At 55.8% G+C, this 22,779-nt stretch overlaps 2 protein-coding genes across 8 annotated transcripts in view; one reads left to right on the forward strand and one right to left on the reverse strand.

The window, feature by feature from the left end:
• The window catches only part of Flrt1 (fibronectin leucine rich transmembrane protein 1), a 77,976-nt gene extending 55,862 nt beyond the window's left edge, over positions 1–22,114 (reverse strand). For all 4 annotated transcript variants that reach the window (XR_010056414.1, XR_010056413.1, XR_005490962.2 and 1 more), the window contains exon 1: positions 21,443–22,114. The gene's annotated coding sequence lies outside the window, so the exon portion shown is untranslated. The remainder of the gene's footprint in view (positions 1–21,442) is intronic.
• Macrod1 (mono-ADP ribosylhydrolase 1) overlaps positions 1–22,779 on the forward strand; it is a 156,159-nt gene that overhangs the window by 85,432 nt on the left and 47,948 nt on the right. The window lies entirely within an intron of this gene.

Genomic DNA, 22,779 nt, shown 5'->3' on the forward strand with positions numbered 1-22,779 from the left:
AGTGATCAATGCCTGCGTGAGGAGCTGTCAGGTCGATTGAAATGTGGGCCCAGCCTCTGCCCGCTGGGCAGATGCTGGCACCACCACCCAAGCCTTAAATATTCATTCACTTGACAGAACACTAATTAAACAAAGTAAGGTGCATTATTACTTGATTAAATTTTTTATTGGCAGCTTAATTGGTCTGTTAGTTGCCCCTTAGGGAGATGTTTCTGCTCTACCCCACCTCACCCCTGCTGTGTGGGAGGGAGCCCCCGGTCTCCTGCACTGTCCTTTCCCACATGCAATGACCGGGGCACCCCAGACACATCTTCCTCTGTGCCCCTGCCCACTGTCCCACACAGCTGACCCCACCCCTTGGCATCAAGGGCCCTTTCCTGTTGGATCATCTACAACCAATTTGCACCTGGAAGGGAGCTTGTCCTGCCAAGACCCCCGAGGTTCTCAAAATGAGTATCTGAGACCCTTTGGAGATGGGATAGATCCAGATTTCAGGGGACAGGCTAGCATGCACAGGATCCTAAAGTTTGGTCCCCAGAGCACCATTATCTGGGCAGAGTAATACAAGTCCATAGTCACTACAGTTGGGAGGCTGAGGATCGGAAGTCAAAGATAAGCCTTGGCTGTATAGCCCAGGCTACATAAGGTCTTGTATCCAAAAACAAACAACAAAAACCGGGCTTGTGGGGACAACCCAGGCTTGACTCAGCGCAGTGAGGTTGGCTGGCTTGGCCCTCTCTGTGCCATTTCCCCTATGGTCACACCCGAGTAAGGGTGGAAGTTCCAGGCCAGGAATGCAGCTCAGTGGTAGGGCTCCTGTCTGCTCTGCACAAAGCCCTGGGTTCACTTTCCTAATGTTGGGTGACGGGGAGCATAAGTAGTTTGTCAGGGGAGGCCTAGGGTCTCTGAGTACTCGGGGTTGGCCTGCGGAAAGGCCTGGGATGGCCCCACAAAGCAGGTGAGACCACCCTGCCCTGTGTAGCCTCCTTCCTTGGGACAGCTCCATCTACATTCCCTACAGAGAGCGAAAAGCCCAGCTGCTTAGCTACACCCCATCTTCCCAATATGCGTACCTCATACAAGCTGGGGACACAGTCATCCACCTTCAGTGGAGCTGAGACTGGCAAGATACCTCTGCACTAGGTAGCACCCTTACCACCATCTCCCATGACCCTCAGGCGCCAGGTGACCCAATCCCCCAACCTACCCTCTGGCACAGCAGAACAGAAGAGCCACAAGTTAACCTTAATAGCAGCTATGCACTGTGAACCTCCGTTTGCCCCGCTGCAAAACAGGTGCTTGTCCGAAGCCAGGGGAAGAGGTGGGAAAAGCAGGGCACAGCAGTGGAAGGCCAGCTTCTCAGCCACTTAGCAAACGGGAAACCCTTCTTTGGGTAGAAGAGGCAGGTAAGAAAATGGGGTCTTCCCAGAGTTGTCTTAGGTCCACGCATAACCCACCACTCCATTGTGGGTCCTGCCCACCCCAGCTGTCTTCTCCGCATCCTCCCACCCTCCAGAGAGGACCCAAGCCCCACTGAGGAATCATCTGGCTGCTCCAGAAGCCACTGCTGGCAAGCAGGAGGCAGGGTAATTGGCATCATGGGCTGAGTGCAGGAAATGAGTGGCCGCAACGGCATGGAGCGGGAAGCTCCTCGGTGTCGCTGGCCTCGTCTAGGACAGGCTGCCCAATTACAGGGCCGTGGCCGCTACACCAAGCAGCTGCCCGCTCCTCCGCTGCCCCTCCCCAGTGCCCTTACTGTATCTCCAGGCTGAGGAGAGGTCGGGGGCAACTCTCCAGGAAAGGCTTCCTGCCCTGACACTGTCCTCTCCCAGGTGTGCAGCCACAGGTGTCCTCTGAAGGCGGCAGGAATGGGGCACCCTGTTCACAGGCCTGCTCAGCTCTCCCGGCAGCAGAGGGAAAGGACTGATAGTAATTTTGTGCGTGGACAAGACTCCGGCATCTATCTGGGAAATGCAGTCACTGGGGGATGCGATAGGGTGTCATATATTAGGAAAATAGGACCGTAATGGGTTTTCAATTGTACACAACGCAGTCAGTATTACAAGATTACACTGTGCAGTACTTGGTGGCTCACAGATGGCTGAGGGACTCAAGTCCCAGAAGTGCTGAGCCTAGGGTGTGTCTGGATGGGGCTGGGGGACTGACTGGTAGCACTGACTTCTGAGCTCTGCTCAGACAATGGCAGGCACTGTGCTTCAGGGTTGGCCCTGTCTAAGTTCAAATCCCATGACTTCTCTCATATGTGTTCTGGTTTCCACGTCTGTAAAAGGAGGGGTGCACACACCTGCCTATAGGAGTGTGAGAATTAGCTGAGCTGTAGAGAACACGTGCTCAACAATTCACGCTCCCTGTCTGTCTCCTGTCCCTGTCCTGCACTCCTTTATGGGGAAATCTCCTTCTGGGTGCACAGAGGGTAGAGTGGAGTCCCTGAAGACCTCGAAGCCCAGTCTTCTGAACTTGACCTCCCAGGAGACGCAAGCCCTTGGTTTTGGGTCCAGGGTGCCTCAGGATGTCACCCCTCCTTCTTCTGCACAGAGCCACCATGACCTGTTCAGCTTATGGAGTCCTGGTATATCTTGTTCTTGTCGCTCAGCTTCCTTCGCAGCCAGGGCTTCTGAGGGCTAGATCTGTCCTGGCATCCCATGCCCTTGAAAAGGGACAAACATGGCACAGTGCCACTGACTCTCACTGGTTTTCAGTCTACCTGAGCAGCTTTGGCTGTCCCAAGCAGGAGCTATGCATGGACAGGGTAGATGAGAGGCCCTCCCTACCATCCCCACAGCCTGCTTACCTGTTCCTGGACTGCTGCCCCATGCCTGAATTTAGCACCCCAAAGCTACCCTTTCTCCTAACCCTATAAGCTACAGGACCAGGGTAGCCTTAGACTGAGGGTACGCTTCAATGGTCTATCCTTGTCACCACAAAAGAAAACAAATTATTCAGGGTGGCTTAGAGCCCCACCAGAGCCATCTGGAACTCAAATGCCACAGTAACACTCTGGAGATCTGTGGGTGGCCATGTTACAGCTGGCCCCTGAGGTCACAGGACAGGGCTGGGCTAGGATGTTGGGTAAGGAGAAGTGTCCTCCCAGAGTGTCTATCAAGTGAAGACCAGCCAGCCCAGAGACTAGGGCCTGAAGTCTGTTCTGTTTAATAGTGGAGGGAACAGTGTGTGAGGGGGGCAGTCCTGACACCTGTCAGACCCCTTACTTTTTTCCAGAGTTTATACTACCCCACCCCATACCACAGAGCCTCCAGCTGGATTCTCAGCTGTCCCTGGTGAGTGCCAGCCAGAGCTGTCTGGTATCACCCAGGCTCTGGCCCTCTAGGGCACGGGGTTGGAGTGCACCAGGGACTGGACTGGCTACCCACCTGGGCCCTGAGCTGTCATCTCCAGATGGAGCGCCGGGTTCTGTCTATCCATCCTTCTGTCCCTCTCTAGCAGAGCCTCCTGTTCCCACAGCTGCTCCCCCATCCCCACCAGCCTCATCCCACAGACAGCTTGGTGAGGACGTGGGTGTGAATTTCCATGAGAAGAGAGGCCTCCCCCCATTCCAACAAAGAATCATAGCTGTGCAGGGAAGCAAGGAGGGACAGTAGCACTCAAGGGAGATGCCCAGGCAATGAGGACCCCTGGTACGTTTGCCAGACAGCCTCAAAGGCAGGAAGCAGCATTTGCTGAGGTCCAACCACACGGCCCCATATTGCTGCGGGGGCTGAGTTAGACTCTGGATCCCAATCTCAGCTCCCTGCCAACCCATCCCACAGCCAGGACAAATCCGACAAATTGTGCTCCAGTTCCAGAGACACCCTGGGGACCAGAGGCCTGGGCCAGAGGTCTGACAGCAGATCCCTCATCAGAGCCTCCGAGAGCTTTGCATGCACAGCTGTTATCAAATGCCAACATGGCCCCAGTCCCACCCTGCCGTGCCAGCCTGCCTCAGTGACCCTGAGAGACTGTGGCACACTCAACAGTTACTAGCGAGGACTAGTGCTAAGAGCTGTACTCCAGAGAGGCCTGCGCATCTCCTGTTCTCTCTCTGCCCAGGGGAAATGGAGGCGGTGTGGAGGAGCCAGACATCCAACTGGCTCTCCATCTGCGACCATCATCTGTCCATGTGTCCTTCCACATACAGATGGGTGCTTTAGTTTAACGAGCCAGGCCCTGGAGAATGGCAGCCAGGGATGAAGCCTTTTCAGAGCTCACTGCCTCGAGGGGGTGAAGGAGACAAGGGACAGCCAAAGCTTCACACGCCCAGTGCCCTAACCCCTGCTCTCACTAGCCCCTTGGGGCCAGAAGCTGCCCCTCTCTCGCACACACCCAACTCCTAACAGACGTGTGTCAGGGGGCGTCAGGGGATGCCTGCTTGATGAACGGCAACTCCACCCACCCAGAACCCAGCTGCTTCCAGCTGGTATTTAAAGAAGTGTCCCAGGGTGACTGGCGCTCATTCCACCCACCCTGCAGGGTCCCTCTCAAGGTAAATCAAAGGCAAAGCTGCCAGCTACCCTTCACCCACGCACACGCTCTGCCCTGAGAGTGCCTGGGCTCTCAGGCAGACTCCGTGATGGGAACAGTAGACTTGGGGTCAGTGAAGCCCCACAGGTCAGCGTGAGGCTGACACTGGCTGGCGGATACAGGGAAACCTTCCCAGACGAAGGGGTGGGTACAGTAGCCAAAGTTTAGCAGGTTATTTTAGGGGATGCTGAGAATCACAGCCTGATACCTGCTAAGCCCACGCTCTCCCACTAAGCAGCGACCTCAGGTGAAGGAGGGCTATTACCTCTTTTAATAAGGAATACTAGAAGGCCCTAGAAACTGGTTGGACAATGCCACTCAAAGTGGTGGCCACATCAGAGGGAGGAAGGTCGCTGACAAAATGATTCTGTCATGGCGAGGAGGGGCAGGCTTTGTGGGGGTACAAGCAAGGAACAAGACAGCTGGTCAGAGTGGCAGCAAGAGAAGGGGGCTGGCCTGTTGAGAGGTGCAATTCTCTCTACCCAAGGAATGCTGAACCCATTTATCACATGAGGAAACTGGGGCTTGCACTGGTGTAGACAGAGCCCACCAACTGCCTGCATCCTGCCAGGTGTCTGGAGCACAGAGGAAATTCAAAGGGGTGAGGGCTGCTGGCAGCATGTTCCGGGGAACCCCACCCCCACCCTGTTGATATTTACTGGAAGCGTAGCTTGGATTTATAGAACTTGTGTTTCCAAAGAGCCCAGAGGCTCATCACAGGCCAGCGCTTGCTGTCCTGGGGGAGGGACACATCCTGCCTTCGCAAACTTGTTAATAATCCTCTTGTCAGGCAGTTCCTCCTTCGTCTAACCTAAATCTCTTCTGTCGTGGCCTGAGCCAACTGTCTCTGCCATGGCTTAGTGCATCCTGGAGCGGGCTCTGATCTGTCCTCTGCACCCCAGGGAAACATAAAGGCGTCTCTGAGGGTGGCATGCGTGGCCTTCTTTCCTGGTCCAGGCTAATAGTGGGCTCCCCTGTCCTTGGGGTGGAGGGGGAAGCACTCAGAAATGTGGAGCTGGTCTCCCATTTACATTCACAGACTAAGGTGACAGCTCCTTTTTGTCACAAGGATGCAGGTCTCCCTTCCTAAACCTGAACCCACTGGAGAGAAGTCAACTGTGTCTCAGGACCACAGAGCAGGGCGCTCCACAGAGCGGGGTGCTCCACAGAGCATCTGGCACAGAGAAAACCCTGGGTGGAGGTGGAACCGCCTGGTTCTGCTGGAGGGAAGCCGACTGTGCCAGCAGAGGTGGGTGGAAGGAAAACAGAGATAGGAACATAGTCTTGTACCTCAGCTCTGTCATAGAACCCAAGTGACCTTGAACAAACCCCTGCCTCTACAGGCAGGCAAGGGGCTCTGGTTGCCTTGGCCACAGGGTGACAGACCTCCCCCTGTCCCTGCTGGGCTATCCCAGAACAAGGAAAAGAGGAGAAAGTGGGGACCTGAGTCACTTACCTGGGCAACTGCCCTTGCTGAGGCCCCCACTGAGCCAGCTCTGTAGAGTTTCCTCTTCCTCTTGCTCCCAGCTCCAGCCAAAGTGTCTGAACTGCACTTAACCCTGCAGTCTCAGGCCCTCCTTTACTCCCCTGCCCAGGTCTGGGTTTCTAGCCACACTCCATGGGGGACACAGCCATCCTTGGCCAACGCTGGCTTCAAACAGTCCGAAGGAGGCTTGGCTTAGCAGCTGCCTCCCAACCAGCACCTTCGAAAAAGTACAGGCTGCAACAACTCCCCACTCCCACCCCATTTGCAGAGCCTGGCCTGGTTAATCTGCTTCATTAAAGGCACTAATTAATTGGCTTAATTAAAAGGGTAACCTCCAAGCCAGCAGATCTCCTCTTGATGAACGGAAGAGTGACTGAGGAAGCCAGAGTTGAATAGGTGCATCGCACCAACCCGGCTACAGCTCTTGGTGTCTGGCCTGGGAAACCCCAAGGAGACCTCAGTGTCCTAACCATTTGGCTGGACCCCCTCCCTCCCCTCAGTCAGCAGAATTGGAAACCCACCTTGAGCTGCTCAACTGCAGTTAGGAGCCCAGAACAGGCAGGTTGCAGGCAGTGACACTTAACAGGCCAGGAGGGACCACCAACTGCCATAGGAGGCCAGAACTAACCACGCTCTGCCTGTCTGGCAGGCAGCTGGGCCAAGTTATGGTAAGCTCTAGCAGGAATACTACTGGTGCTGTAGGAGGATCCCAGGGGGAACAGGGAAGGACCTCTGGAGTCCCAGCTTCCATTATCTTTAGTCAAAAGAACTGAGCTCAAATCTCAGCTCAATCCCAGGAACTGGAAGGTTGTGTGGCAAACTTCACCTCTCCCAGTTCCCCAAACACAGAACACCTGCCAGGGAGACCCAGTCTATTCCCTTTCCAAGAAGAGCCTACCAGGCTCAGCAGGAAACAGAGCTGGGATTGATTAGTCATTCCTGCCATGGGTGATGGTTAAGAAGTACAGGCTTGTGTATAAGAAGTACAGGCTTGTGTACCATTCTCATTCAGCCCATTCTGCCAGGCTCAAAAGGGCTAAGCGTGCAATCAGCTGAACATTTTCTGCTGTCACACGGAATCAGTCTCACAATACTTCAAGCCTTTACAGAGGACTCAGCTCAGCTCTTCCCTAGACAGAACTCACCTAGTTGTCTTCAACTTTCAAGAGAATAAGGCATTCCCAGTTAACACTGAGGTTCTGAGCTGGGCACTAGTAACCCTAGTATGTGGAAGGTAGAGGCTGAAGGATGGGGAATTCAAGGCTATCCTCTGCTATCAAAGTCAAGGCCAGCCTGGAACTCCATGTAAAGAGAGAGAGAGAGAAAGACAAAAAGAAAGACTAGGGCCTTCTGCCATGGAGTCACTGCTAGAATCATCTTTTGCTCTGAATCTACTCTTTCTCAGGGGAGGGAAATGGGCGTGGCAGGGCTTCCTCTAAAGATCTGTCACCTTCCCTAACCTGAGACCTTCTTTCTTCCCTAAATGTCACCCTTCTCTGACCTGAACAGCCTCTTTAATAGGTGGCAGTGTTGAAAAGATACCACACAGTGCCCAGGGACCACTAGTGGCATTGGAACAGTCACTCGCGGCCTCTTTCATGGATCCCCAAAGGGAAAGACTAGACCTCAAGTTGAGATAGGGTGCTTTACAGTATCCAGAGGAGTTCAGCCAACTCCTCTGTGGCTCCTCTGTGTGTGTGGGGGGGGGGGGTCATGTAGACAGAAGTCCAAGTGCACCCCAAGCCCTGGCTCATCTGATAAACCAGCCTCGGGCAGTTTGGCCCCTGCTAAGAGTAGCCTGGGCCAGCACTCTATTGTCAGCTTGCAGCTTCTCCATGCTGAGCCCACAGCAGAGGCGCAAGGCTGCCTGTCAGATCCGGACAGATTCTGTCTCTGCACAAACAGCTGTTCGCCTGCTCGACAGCTCTGCCACCCAGGAGAGGTTCCAGCAAGGGGCCCCGCCCTGTAATGATGAGACTCAATAGAGGCTGCCCTGAGGAGGGCGGGGCCACTGGGCGGCTGTCACCACCGCTTTCAGGCTGCCAGTGAAGAACAGGAACGGCCTCAGAGCCTCTAAAAAGCAAGGCTACTGTAAGAACCTCCAGGCTCAGAGGTTGGGCCTTGGGTCAGGACCTGCCTGGCATCTCTTCACGGGGACCTGTTTCCTATCATAGAGCTCAGGGCCTGATCCAGCAGATCCTAGCACCATACAGGGCATGGCATGTAATCAGGAAACATCTACTCTGGATAATGGTTACCACTGCGGGGTCCTCCTCAGCCTGGTCAGACTACAAGCCATGTAGATGGGGACCTGTCCACACCAGGGGATCATGGGGACAGATCTAGTCGGGAAGAGGAAGGGCCAGGACCAGAATCCAGACACTGGAAATCACTACTGTCATCAAGCTGAAGGCTGCAAAAGATACCCACCCAGGCCCACGAGCATCTGCCACAAAGCAGGACCCATGTGAGTTTACAAAGCTGCCCATGGAAGGCCTGAACACATCCAGACAGGCCAAGGGGAGCTCTAGATGTGGATCTCAGATCTGAAGCTCAACTAGATCTCTTGGTAGTCAAGTCCCTCAGGTCCCTGCTGTGGAAACAAGTTGCTAGTTTGCAACTACCTTCTGAGGTTGGAAGTCGAGGGGGTGGGAGGAAGTGCCAGGGTTGGAAAGGGGCCCCAGAGCCTGCACCTGTCTGCCCAAGAGCCTCACTTCCCACCTCCAGGAAGAGCCCCAGAAGGAGCAGGCCCTCACACCCACCCTTGCTATAAGAGCTGCTGAGTATTCATATGAGAAGCATTAACTATGTATCATCTGGCATCCAGACTAGGGAGGCTGAGAACAATCCTGCAGCCCAAGGATTGGCCCTTCCCTCAGGGTGTGGGGCTTTCAGCCTGGAGCAAGCTTTCCCAGGGAAGATACAAGAAGCCTGCAGGGAGAGAGAGCTAGACCGCAGTTCGCCCTCTCTACAGAGGACTTTACCCATGGGTCTCATACAGGCTCAGCATCAGTTCATAGATGGAGAAACTGATCCTGCACAGGCTATGAAGGCAAGCTGGTTTGCAGCCTGTCATATATAAGACCCCTAAGATGGGGCTGGAGAGATGGCTCAGTGGCTAAGAGCACTGGTTGCTCTTCCAGAGGTCTTGAGTTCAAATCCCAGCAACCACATGGTGGCTCACAACCATCTATAATGGGATCCGATGCCCTCTTCTGGTGTGTCTGAAGACAGCTACAGTGTACTCACATGCATAAAATAATAAATAAATAAATCTATTTTTTTAAAGACCCCTAAGATATCTTCATCCCCACAAGTCCCATACTCTGGCATCAACAGGCCCACCTTCTACCCTGAAGGCCTTGACACACAATAGGTTCTGGGGTCCTTCCAAGAGTAGGACTGACCTCAGTCCACCTAGTTCTCCATAATTCCCTCCATTCCCCCACCCAGCGCTTTACCCACAGAGTTCAGACAAGATACCATGATGTCAGGGGTTCAAACACAATCTACCCATCACATCCAGACAGGGGCACAGGCGACCTGGCCCATTCCTGAACAGAGGATCAGAAGTTCAAGGTCTAGGGGTTGAGGATTTAGCTCAGTGGTAGAGCGCTTGCCTAGGAAGTGCAAGGCCCTGGGTTCCGTCCCCAGCTCCGAAAAAAAAGAACCAAAAAAAAAAAAAAAAAAGAAGTTCAAGGTCTAGGACACACGAGACTCTGTCTCAAAAATCTGGAGGAGGGTTTCAAGAAGGACCAGGTCTAAGCCCCAGCCCTGGAGTGCTACAGTGCTACAACCTGTGCAAGCTCCCTAACCTTTGAGCCTCTCAGCTTGTTCAGCTCTGAATGAACAGGAGAGCTGTGTCACCCCATGGAATCTGAAAACAACAACAAATGCCTTCCAGAGCCAAACATGGCAGCGCCCCCTGCGTGGCAGGAAATCTTCCCTCACCATCAGTGCCACAACTAACCATTTCATCCTCTATATTGTCCCCATCCCCACCTGTGCCAAGTCTGGGCTCTGCTTCCACAGCTAGATCTGTGAGCAGGGTGCTCCTGGGTCCCCGCCTGGTAACACAAACCACACCCATCCCAGACTTAGGACAGATGGGGCAGGAGGTCCCCAGCCTCCCACAGATAAGGGCCCCAGTCCTGTTGACCTCTAGGGTCAGGGCAGGGGCAACATGCTGGCACAAAGGCTGAGCTGTCTGTGCCTCTGGCCTGGCAGCTGCCCGTGGCTAGCCCTTTCGCCACAAAGAGGCCTTTGAGCAGCGGCTGGCGGGAGCAGTGCTCTCCTTGAAGGCCCCCGGCTCTCACAAGCCCTGACTGTCTGGGAGTCCATCCACCAGGGAGACAGCTGCGGTGGGGGCAGGGTCCAGGCCCTGCCCTGCTCCTGGGCACATTGTCACCTCAGCCTCTTCAGCATCATCCTAGGATGCCCTGCCAGGGCAGGCAGCAGGCCTGAGATCTGGGCTTGGCCTCGGGCTGGCAGGACAGGACTTGACCCCCACAACTGTGGGCCTCCAGAGAGGCACAGGAAGTGTCTGTGGGGTTGGGACTCTGCCTTCCTGCTTCCCTTCCTGTTCTTGGCCTCAGCTTTCCCACCTGTAAAATGGAACCTCCAATTTAACTTGGACATTTCAGAGACCAAAGAGACCCTCACTTAACACTCCACTCCAGACAATGCATATAGTGAGATCTCAGAGAATGCCAGCCCAGCTGCTACCCCACCAGCCCCACAGCTGCTAGAGGTGAAAGTGGTACAGGAAGGGGTCCCAAGGCAGAGACCTGTCTGTCGTCCCCAGTACCCCTCACTCTGAGTCTCAGGTTTCTCCTCCATAAAATGGGCTGATGGGTATGGTGGCGCACACCTATATTTCAAGTACTTGGGAGACTGAAACAGGAACTGCCATGAATCCTAGGTCAGATGGGCTACAGAGCAAGTCCCAGATCAGCCTAGGCTACAGTCAGACTCAACCTCAAAACAAGCAAACAAGGGCCAATGAGACAGCTCAATGGGCACTCGCTGAGTAAGCCTGGTGGCCTGAGCTCAATCCCTGGAGCCCATGTAAATCTGCACACACACGGACACACAGGCACACACACACATTTTTAAAATATAATTAAAAAGTAGGGGTTGGGGATTTAGCTCAGCGGTAGAGCGCTTGCCTAGCGAGCGCAAGGCCCTGGGTTTGGTCCCCAGCTCAGAAAAAAAGAAAAAAGAAAAAAAAAAAAGTAAAGGGAGCAGTTTAAGATGAGCTAACGAGGGGTTGGGGATTTAGCTCAGTGGTAGAGCGCTTGCCTAGGAAGCGCAAGGCCCTGGGTTCGGTCCCCAGCTGGGGGGGGGGGGGACAGAAGTTCTAGTTTTTCATGGATCAGTCAGGTAGGGCTTCCTGTAGGCGGTGGTGTGTGTGGCTAGCTGTGGCAGGAAGCACACGGTTAAATGCAGGTAGATGACAGCCATACTTGAGCAAAGGTGTAAGAAGAGGAGGTAAGGCTCGGGGACAAGCCAGGTCTAGGCTGGGTAGGCCCGAAAGGCCAGGCTCAAGGTTTTGGACTCAATTCCTCTAACTAGAGAGCTACTGATGCTCTCAGAGCCAGCAAGTGATCGGATTGAGCTAGACATTTTTGAAAACATCTGGCTGTGGCTGAGAGGAGGAATAAGCGGCCGTCTGCAGGGGGCCAGGCCCTCACACACTAGTGCAGCCTGAGCCTGCTAGGCCTGTGAAGGGCACGTGGGAGAGAGGAAGGTTGTAGTCCAACCCCTCCTCCTGCCCTTCTACACCCGCCATGCCTAGCAGCCCCAGGGCACTGTCACACCTAGTCCAGGGGACACTTTGGGCTGGATCTAGCCATCTTTATGCTGTCTGTTTTCTCAGCTGTCAGGAAGGGAGGGGCCTTGGCGTCTGTTTCCATAAAGCCATTCTGCCAGCTCTGTGTGTTTGGTTTTGCTTCGGTTTGCTTTTCATATAAAGGGGACAGAACCCAGAGTCTCACCTTTATCACTGACCCCGACCCCGACCCCGACCCCTACAGCCTGACGACAAGCTGCTAACTAGAAGGTTGTGCAGGAAATGACCCTGCCCTGGGCTTCCTCACTGTGGCAGGGAGTGCTGAAAAGGAAGAGAAGGTGTGCCTTTGGGGACCAGAGGTAGAAGCCATACCAAGGGGAGTGACCCATGCTGCCCCTGTCACTTGGATGCTGAGCCTAAGTTTAACTGAGGTTGGGAGGGTTAAGTGAGACTTGGGACCGACCCACAGAGCCACTGCAGCCCACAGGAAATGGTCACCTGGGCAAAGGACTACTATTGCACTGTTAGCCTTGAATTCCTTCCCACCATTTACAGAGGGATGCCTGAATTTTGGTGCTCAGGATGATGACCAGAGACCCTAGTCTGTCCCCTCAGAAGCCAACAGGGCTGCTGCTACCCAGCTCCTATGTGTGAGTCCCAGGAATGAAGCTCCCAGGGGCGCCGCACGCCACAGCTGAGGATTAGCTTGCCAACAGTGAGGGTCCTAGTGCCATCAGCTCTCCAAAGACTCAGCTCCACCCCCCACTGTGTCCACCCAGCTGCCCCTCCATGGACCCTCCCTCCCTACTCTGGGACTGGGTCTGAGAGAGATCCAGCAGCCAGAGCGAGTGTGGCACATCCTCAGGAGAGCTGCCCAGCAGCCCAGCTCGGGCTGCAGAAACTGGCGGAGTAAATAATGACATTTCCCCCTCTCCTCGCTCTTCGCCCCTTTCCCTTCCACAAATAAATTATCAACATGCCCAGGTCCCGGCGGAGTGGAGCATATCTTGGGGAACAATGAAAAAGCTTTTAATAGGATTCCAGGAGCTGCAGCCACTCGTTCGCCACCCTAATGGAGATTGCTCTGTGACCGCAGGCCACTAGCGCCCTCCCAGGACCCTTGCTGCCCAGCTCCTCCCCAGGGCACCAGCAGCGAGTGGCACAGCCCAGTCGAGCCACCTGCTGACGTCACAGGCCAGTGGTGTCCTCAGCAGAGTGAAATACCACCCATTGTCCCTCTTCCTCAGTGTTACCTTTGCAGCCGACTTCATTCCTCTGTAAATCCTTACTTTACCCCCAGGATACTCTGATCCCATCATATATTGAAGGGAAATGGAGAGCCGGTGCTGTGAGTTGTCATATGCTGGCTGTGTGACTTCAGTCTGGTCACAGTCTCTGACTAACCCTCAGTTTTCTGCTCTTTGAAATGGGGCAGTTCTGAGGTCTGATGAGAGATTGTATTTTTTTTAATTTTTTTATTTATTTTATGCATATGAATACACTGTAGCTGTCTTCAGACATACCAGAAGAGGGCATCAGATCTCATTACAAATGGTTGTGAGCCACCATGTGGTTGCTGGGATTTGAACTCAGGACCTCTGGAAGAGCAGTCAGTGCTCTTAACCACTGAGCCATCTCTCCAGCCTGAGAGAATGTATTCTTTAGAGTCTGTACTTTGGGAGTTATGCAATGTGTGTGTGTGTGTTTATATAGTAAGCCCTCAGTGACAGTAGCACGCTGGTCCCAACACTTAAAAACTACCAAGTAGATCCAACAGGGTCCCTTTTGGCTTAACTCCAGGAAGCCATCCTTAGCAAAAAGTGACATCCGGGCTTCACACTCTGTTTCCCACTAACGGCTCTGTCCCCCGCCATGTCCTCAGGGGTCAGGTCCTCTCCAGGGAGTTCCCAATACCCTCCTCTTCACCCTCTTCATCACGACCTCGGCCTTCAGGGTACCATTGATTCTGCTATGTGCTACCTCTGGGTACCAGACCTGAGCAGCTCAGCAAATGCCCCATGGGCCAACCTACTGGGGACTGTGGGGTGTTGTAGAGGCAGGAGGCTAGCTCTCTGGAGCCCTGGGGAGGTCAATGTCCTGGCACTGCACCCAGCGTGGTCTGGTCTATCTTTTGAGTTCAGGAACCTCCGCCATGTTCTCGCAAAGGCCTACAGCATGCAGTCTTTGTATGGACCCCAAATGTGTGCTTGGTTGCCCCATTTTATTGGTGCGGAGACTGAGGCAGAGAAGGAAAGTAGGGTAACGAGGGCACTCAGCTGACTAGTGACAGGCAGGATTTGAACCCAAGGCCAGTACCCAGCACTGTTATTCCACTCCCTGGCTGTGTGGCAGCAACCCATCCATATGGCCTTGGGCAATGCTTGCCTTTGCTCTGTGTCTCACTCTCTTCTCAGTAGGAAGCAAGCAAAACCCTGCCAAGTCAGAATGCCCTGGAAGCTGAGGTGTGGTGATGCCCGGGTCCTCACTAACCAAGTCTGAGGGGGAGTTGAGAGCTCAGGTGACAGATCTGGTGATGACACTGGGACCCTTGGAGGCCGTACTGTTGAGTTGAGTGGGGAGCCGAGACTGTGAGCAGGGTAGTGTGCCATCTGCCTGCCTGGGGCAGACCCTCTCTGACATCTTGTTCCTTTGTGTTCAACACCACTCCAGTGACAGGCCCCAGGTACAAAGACCATCACTATCCAGGGCAAGCCAGTGAGGGCCGGGGGGCAGCAGTGACCTGCGGGCAGAGAGGTGGCTCACCCTCCAGAGCTGGCTCAGGATGGCTCGGGGAAGGCAGCCTGGGAGAGTCCTATGCTCCAGTGAATGCAAGAGCCTGCATGTAAAGGCAAGCGTGTTCACTGCATGTAAAGGCAAGCGTGTTCACTGGAGAAATGTAAACCTGGGCACAGCTGCCTTGAGCTCCGACCTGGCCAGGGGCCTGGGACTTAACCAGACTCCACCCACATACTGCCTGAGAAAAGGAACAAGGGTGGAAGGGAACCTCACTTGGATCCCACTGACCCCTACTCAGTCACCCAGGTCAGTGACAAGAACCACTGCATCCCACCCCATACTTTAACTAGACCAGATAACTTCAGTTCAGCTACATTCCCATGATCCTCTGCAACCTGCCACTCCCCTGGGGTAGGATGATGCCGCTGGACAGGTCCCACATGGAACCCAGGGTCGTGGGTCCCTTGGGCAGGTCAGTCTGCTGGCATACCCTGAACTCACCACAGGCAGGTCACGCACAGAAGCCTAAGGTTCAACAGCCTTGTCTAGAACCCTGAGAGCCAGCAGTGAGCATGACACCCAGGACCCTGCTCTGCCCCATCCTCCCTGCTCCTCCAGGCAGCCCTTGGAACACTGCCCCCAGGAAAAGCCCATCCTGGCGCCCACACCCAGCAGCAGTGTTTGAGGACACTTCCCAGGCGTCGCCTGTGGGGGAGGGGTGGAAAGTGGAGGGCTGTGGGGACAGGTTCGACTAGAGCAATTCGCTTCTGGAGATAAATGCCATTTCCTTCTAAGTCATCCCCCTCTCTCTTCTCTCCTTCTCTTGTGAACGATCTCCCTCTCTCTCTCTCTCTCTCTCTCTCTCTCTCTCAGTTTGCTAAATCTGTTGTAATCTGGTGCCAACGATTAATTCAGGCAGAAGGAGGGAAAAGGGAGTGGGAAAAAAAAAAACGGCCGCCACAGAGCATCGTCTTCAGCCTCCTAGGCAGGAGCAGCCAGGGCTAGTGCCTCGTGACCCCAGCCTCTGTTACAAAGCCCTCCCACCCTCCCTGCTGCTCACCACAAAGCCTGATGCATCTGGGCCCCCAGTCTGAGTTCTGTGCTCTGCTTGGGAGGCAGTGTCCCCTAGTGGTTAGCTGAGCCCTGCACAGCTGGGGCCTGGTACCTCAGAAGACCTCCTCCCTGGTGCCTTCACCCCTTCATCGTTCGAATTAAGCCCCCCCCAAGCCCCACTTCTTGGCCCAGCACCCCCAGCCCCTACCTGGAAGCCCCTTAATCACCAGATGCCTTAACTCTGTATCATGGCCACTGCCCTTGTCATGAAGAAGCCCAGCAGGCCCTAGACAGCCCATCACTGTGCAAACACAGACACAGCTTTCAGTAGAGGGAACCCATCAGGCTGAAGCCCTAAATGGGCCAGCCTGGGTATCCCCAGACAGGAAGATCAAGAAGACAAGCCATCAGTTCCAGTCCCCGTGCAAAGACCTGAGGTCATCTGCCTTAGGACAGCCCTGAGTCCCTTTGCCCATAAGTCTCTCATTCCTGTCCTTCCTGGTGACTCACCTTACCTGTCTTTCTCCAGACACATCCTCTCCAAAAGCCTCCTCCACCCAAGCCTTCCAGGTGGGAGGGTGTGTGTGGCTGAGGTCTGACCCCCACACTTGGCTGCCAGCTGCCCAGGGGTACAGGGTTTTGCTCTTATCACTGTTTTGAGATAGGGGCTCACTGTGTAGTCCTGGCTGACCTTGAACTAAGTAGCCCATGCTGCCTGGAGTCTTCTGAAACCCTTCTGACTCAGCTCCCCAAGTGATAGGATTACAGACGCGCACTATGGTGCCCAGCTTTAGGACCCAGCTTTAGGACCACCTTTTTGTTTACTTTAAAAAAAGAAAGAGGAGGAGGAAGAAGAGGAGGAGGAAGAAGAGGAGGAGGAGGAAGAAGAGGAGGAGGGAGAGGAGGAGGAAGAAGAAGAGGAGGAAGAAGAAGAGGAGGGGGGAGAGGAGGAGGAGGAAGAGGAGGAGGAGGAAGAAGAGAAGGGGGAGGAAGAAGAGGAGGAGGAGGAGGAAGAAGAGGAGGAGGGAGAGGAGGAGGAAGAAGAAGAGGAGGAGGGAGAGGAGGAGGAGGAAGAAGAGAAGGGGGAGGAAGAAGAGGAGGAGGAGGAGGAGGAAGAAGAGGAGGAGGGAGAGGAGGAGGAAGAAGAAGAGGAGGAGGGAGAGGAGGAGGAAGAAGAGGAGGAGGAGGAGGAGGAAGAAGAGAAGGGGGAGGAAGAGGAGGAGGAGGGAGAGGAGGAGGAGGAGGAAGAAGAGAAGGGGGAGGAAGAGGAGGAGGAGGAGGAAGAAGAGAAGGGGGAGGAAGAGGAGGAGGAGGAGGAGGAAGAAGAGAAGGGGGAGGAAGAGGAGGAGGAAGAGAAGGGGAGGAAGAGGAGGAGGAGGAGGAGGAAGAGGAGGAGGAAGAGGAGGAGGAAGAAGAGAAGGGGAGGAAGAGGAGGAGGAAGAAGAGAAGGGGGGGAGGAGGAGGAGGAGGAGGAGGAGGAGGAGGAGGAGGAGGAGGAGGAGGAGGGGTTTCACTTTGTAGCTCTTGGCTGGCCTGACACTAGCTATGTAGACCAGACTGGCCTCCAACTCACAGGGATCTACCTGCCGCTGCCTCTGCCTCCTGAGGGCTGGGACAGAACTGCTTTTGTTCTGGACTCTTGTCCAAGAGCCCAAAACTAAACCTGGCTAGTCTTAGTTCTCATAAGTGGATGAACACATGAAGGAACAAGCTGGAAAGAAGGGAATACAAACTGAATAAGACGGATGTGTCTTATTCTCAATGTCCCTTCCCCTGGGACCTCTTCTAAGTCCTCCCCCCATGTCCACCACCTCAGCCTCTGCTGAGGACACACCCACAAACGCCATGGTGGGAGTCCCAGAGCCAGGGCTGTAGTAAATACAACAAATATCTTTCCAGGGAGCAAGTGGAAGCCCCAGGATCCTGACATCATCTGCTGAGTGACTGGCCCTGGGGAGCAGCTGGGCTCTGGGGGCCAAAGGCAAGTCACAAACAAAGCTACCCAGCACACAGGCAAACACAGGCCTGCAGACACAACCACCCTGGACCCTGCTGTCCAGCTGCTGCCAGGGAACACCAAGCCCGCCGGGAGTAGGGAGCAAGGTAGAAGGACCGTTGTTTCCTTTGTCAACCCTGGCCATCCAGGCTGCCTCTCCCAAGCCCTTGCCAATACTGGGTGACCCCCTCTTTACAGCAAATGACAGAATCCAACTACCCAGGCCCAGGACAGAGTCAGAACTGATGGGGCAGTCTGGGTTCTAGGAGAGGTATGCCCAGACAGACAGAGTCACATAGACAGAGCCCAGACAGTGTCACATAGAGGGCCAAGAACAAAGCCAGGACTGAGGGTCATACTACCCCATATCCAAAGCCCTGGGCTTTCCCTCCTGGGAAGCTCAGACTGGCAAAGTCTCCTTACCTCAGGACCATGCCCACCCTGTCTCTCATACAGCACAGCTCACGATGTGCCTCAAGTTGAAACTCCTCCTGTGGCCTTGGATCTTCCCACTGTCACTTGGACCAGGAGGTACTGGTGTAGAGAACCCTGATATCAGGAGGCATTGGTGACTGTGATAGGGACCTAGCAGTCCTGCCTGCTTCTCCAAGGCCTAAGAAGCAGTAAGTACATGCCCACAGCGAAGGTGGGAGCAGACTACAAGGGACTCAAGTTGCTAAGCATGAACTCTGCTGGAGACTTCCAGGGTTCACCCTCACAGTGGCTGCCCCAAAACAGGCTCCATTACTGCCTCACTTCCCAGGTGAGGAAGCCCAAGCCCACAAAGGTCAGTCTTGCTGAAGGCCATCTGGCCAGGCAAAGGGTCCTTCCCAGAAACCACCTAGCTCCCCAAAACATGATGCCCTGGGATGACAAGATGTTTGATGTCATTTCCAGACCCTGGGATGAGCCAGCTCAGTAGGATACCTCCTGGCACAGCTCCTGCAAGCCCCACCTCCAAGAACAGGCCACTTTGCAGGCCTGATAGAGTGTCAGAGCTAACTGGAAAGGGGTGGCCAACAAGTCCCCAAGTCCTAAGGGGCATGCAATGAAACCCCTGCCCAGCTCCCTGGCACTGTGGCTGCCTGGTGCCACTTGCCTGCATAGTATCTGCACAGGAGAAGGTGGCTATGCCCAACTACCTCAAGAGGTCTGGTCACCACAATTTCCCTGCAGCAAAGCAGTGACCCTTTTTTTTTTAGGGTTTCTCTGTGGAGCCCTGGCTGTCCTGAAATCCCCTTTGTGGACCAGGCTGTCCTCAAACTCAGTGATTCATGAGGCTCTGCTGGGATCAAAGGCGGGCACCACCACGCCCTGCTAAGCATCTGCCTTTTTACATCAGCCATAGCACTGGGCCTTTGCTAGCAGCAGCCTTCTCGAGGTCTGCCTGTCTCTTAAGACACCTGAGGAGTCTGGTCCACCAGAGGCTCCAGTCCCTCTCTGGCCGACTTTACCTAGCACCTCTTTCCCAGTCATTTGGCACACTGTCTTGCCCTGCTCTCTCATTTTTGAGTCATGATGCTCATCCCTCCCCACAGGTCATAGCTATACCCTTCTTGGCAGGTGGGTTCCCAGAAGGGAGGCCACAGACCTGGGGCAAATAGTATAGCAAGCAGCATAGGCTAGGTCACTAGGACTCAGCTCTGTGAGTCTCCAGGCCAAGCCCCTGCCTGCATAGCCTGGGCACAGGTGAAATGATGCAGACGTGGCCCTCCTGCCTCTACTACCTCTTCTTAAACAACCTGAGTGGGGGTTGGGGATTTAGGTCAGTGGTAGAGCACTTACCTAGGAAGCGCAAGGCCCTGGGTTCGGTCCCCAGCTCCGAAAAAAAGAACCAAAAAAAAAAAAAAAAACCTGAGTGGATCTGGGGGGGACGGACCCTGAGGGACTCTGAGGGAGACACAGTTGCTAAAAGCCCACATGAAGCTAGCTGTATGGAGGAGTATGACCCCTTAAACTGCCAATATCTCTATACATTCTGCCCTTGCAGACCCCTGAGCCAAAGAGCAGGGCCATTAAAGACTTGTAGCAAGTGCACATGCATGTTACAAAGTAGCCCCTGTTCTCCACTGAGGTCTAAGGAGTAGTTATAGCAGCCATCTGTAACAGGACAGAAACACCGAGGCACACAGAGGGAGGACTTGCAAGGTAGAGTGTGATATATGGACCCAAGTAGCCACATGGACTAAGTGAGGTCAGGATGGCCATCATCTCTGCGTGTGGGCTGCTGAGCACAGCCTGCCTGCCTTCCAGTCTCCTGGGAGGTTTTGCCTATAATCTTTCAGAGAAGCAAGGTGGGATATGCATGCCTAGTTCCTCCACTCCCCCTCCCCCACATGCATACACTCAAAAAGCAAGCCTGTCTCACTTCCCGCCTGGCCTGTAGCCCTGTCGATCTCAGCTCTTCCTACCCCACATCCCTAGACCTCCCAGGGACCCTTCACAGCCAACCCAGTCAGGCAGCATCTCCTCCCAGGGACTGGCCCTGGCAGCCTGGGCCATTTCCATTTTAAACCTTCGGAGGAAGCCCTGAGCAGTCGCCCACGGCAGGCACCAGCTGACAGGTGATGTTTGTGCCTCTCCTCCTGGGGCTGGCAGGAAGACACGCAGTTGGCTTTCAACTCCAGAAACCTGAGCCTGGAGCCCCTGTGTGCAGCCGCCTTCCCCCGTGCTTGCAGGGAGGGGAGCCCCAGCCCACATCCCTCTTCCAGGAGACTCAGAGGTCCTAGGTCCTGCTTTGCGTACACCCACGCTCCCATCGAGACAACCTTCCCCCAACTCCTAAGCTACCTAGGCATGGAAAAGGGTGGGGCTGGTCTTCATCCCCCAAAGGATGCAAGAACGGAGATGAGACAAGGCTGGACCTTGTCACCCCTCACCTCTGTTCCTGTGCCTTGGCTTTATTTATTCATATCAGACCTCTCACTTGGGCCTCCAGGGCCTGGCACACCCCAGCTGAGCTGTGTTCTCTCTTAACCATATGCCCGGGAGAGCTTGGAAGCCCTCCCGGGGCCCCAGGAAGCCTGGAGCAGCTCCCTGATGTCGCTGCTTCACAACTTTGTCCTCCTCAGAGAGCTCTGATCAACCACGGCTCCCTGCAGCTGGGCAGCAACGCTCCCCAGCTTTCCGCCCCTGGGCCTCGGATCCCCACGAGGAGGGGCGTGCTCGCGGTCTATTGCCGCCTTGTCTAGGGAGCTGGGAGGTGGGGGATCCTGCGCTGTGCCCCCAGCCCGTTAGTCCCTCCGTTCCACCTTTGCAGCCGCCAGGTGCACAGTCTCAGCCCCCGCCGGCACCAGGCTGCCAGTCCACAGCGCGCGCAGGGAGGGAAGTTGGAGGCTGCCTATGCCCCCCTTGAAGTCGTTTTAAAAATAAAACCTCGCTCTAACCGTGACTCACGCGGCTAGTGGGGACGGGAACGCGGCGCCGGGGCCGGCCCGCTGCCCTCGCCAAGCTCGCCCCTCACCCTCCTTTTCCCGGGTGCGGGGCAGGAGCTGGGACCGACCTGCTCAGCTCGTCGGCCCCCGCGGGCCCCGCTGCCATCCCCCGGGCACAGCCAGGGCTCGGCTTGGGGCTGCAAGCGAGCCCCCGCCCTTTCCAGCCTCCGCTCAGGGGAAAGGAGCCGCGGGCCGCGAACCCCGCGCCTCCCGGCGGCCGGGCCAGCATCACCCGCTCTGGGTTCTTGACTCCCGACCCCCTACTCCCCGAATCCCAAAAACTGTACGTCCCCCACCACACCGGACCGACTCCGGCGGCGCGATCCGGCCCGATGCGTGCAGCGCGGCCCCCGCCCCGCACGCCCCAGCGCCCTGTCCCGACCCCCGGCCCGCGCAGCTTGCCTTACCTGCGTAGCGGCCGGGGAGGCGGGTCTCCTCGGGAAACTTTGCGGCGACGGCTGGAGCCTCAGGGGTTATTCCAAGGAGCGGGCGGGAGCCCCAGCCGGAGGGCACCCAGGGGGGCCGGGGAGAGGAGCCCCCGGCGCGCGACGGAGCTCTGTGGCGGGCCCGGGGCGCGGGGCGCGCGGCGGCGCATCTGCCCAGCGAAGCGGCGGGAGGAGTGCGCGGGGTGGCGCCCGGCGGCTGGGTGCGTGTGCCCGGGCTGTGCGCTCAGCGGGGCGAGGGCAGCGGCGGTGACGGCGGCGGCGGCGGCGGCGAGCAGGGCGCGGGGAAGCAGGCTGTGCGGCCGCCTCTCCCCTCGCGGCGGCGGCGGCGGGGCTGTGCGTGCAGCGCGGAGCGGGGAGGGAGGGAGCGGAGAGGGAGGCGGCGGGCGGGGAGAAGGCGGCGGGGGCGGGGGCGGGGGCGCCGCGCTGCGCACTGGCCGGCGGGACCCGGAGCGGGAGGCTGCGCCGCCGCGCGGGGACTCTGGCCCAGCCCGGGAGAAACGGCGTCCGTGCGTCCCCCTCCTCCTAGCCTCTGCCAAAATGTCTGGGATGGGGGTGGGGGAGGACGAGTTGGGGAGCTGGTCCCCCCTAGGGACTAGGGGGAGGGAGGCTCCCAACACCAGTCTCAAGGGCTAGAAGGAGGATGGCAAGAGAAAGGGGTTCTGACTCAGGCGTCTCCTCCCCCTACATCGATCCTCTCAGCACCTACTCATTCATCTGTCCATTCATTCATTCATTCGTCCGTCCACTCGAACATTCATTCACAAACAGAACCCACCTACTCTGCGTGCTCAGGTAACCCCATTCCTTCTTGCCAGGTGCCCCTTTCCCTGCTCAGACAACCCTCCCCTCACTTGAGTCCCTCCTGCACAAGCCCTCTCTAAATTCTTTGCTTTTCTTTGAGTAGGACCCCCTTCCCCAAATGGCTGGCCTTTGAACAACTTAGCTATCCTCTAAACCTCTGTGTCCTGAGTATAAAATGGGAGCATTAGCCCCTAGGCTCCTGGAAGGTTGAGGAGGATGGGGGCGGGGCTGACAGACGTCGTTTAAGGGAAAGTTGTATGTGCCCTGGGGACGCAGGGATGGATGAACTAGACAGTTATTTAGCAGGGAAAGTACCCATACGAAGCCTTGGGAACACTAACATCTCTGTGCCCAGCCTCACCTACGCCGTGCAGACCTTGTGACAGAACTGGGTGGTCCCTTACAGACTTAGTTTTCCCCTTGGGTGCTACCTACTCTGGGTGAGTCCTCAACTCTGCTTAGACTACCTGTGAATCTTCCCCACAGCTCCCGGACCC

The sequence above is a fragment of the Rattus norvegicus genome, chromosome 1 (assembly GCF_036323735.1).
Source record: "Rattus norvegicus strain BN/NHsdMcwi chromosome 1, GRCr8, whole genome shotgun sequence".
NCBI classification, from domain to species: Eukaryota; Metazoa; Chordata; class Mammalia; order Rodentia; family Muridae; genus Rattus; species Rattus norvegicus.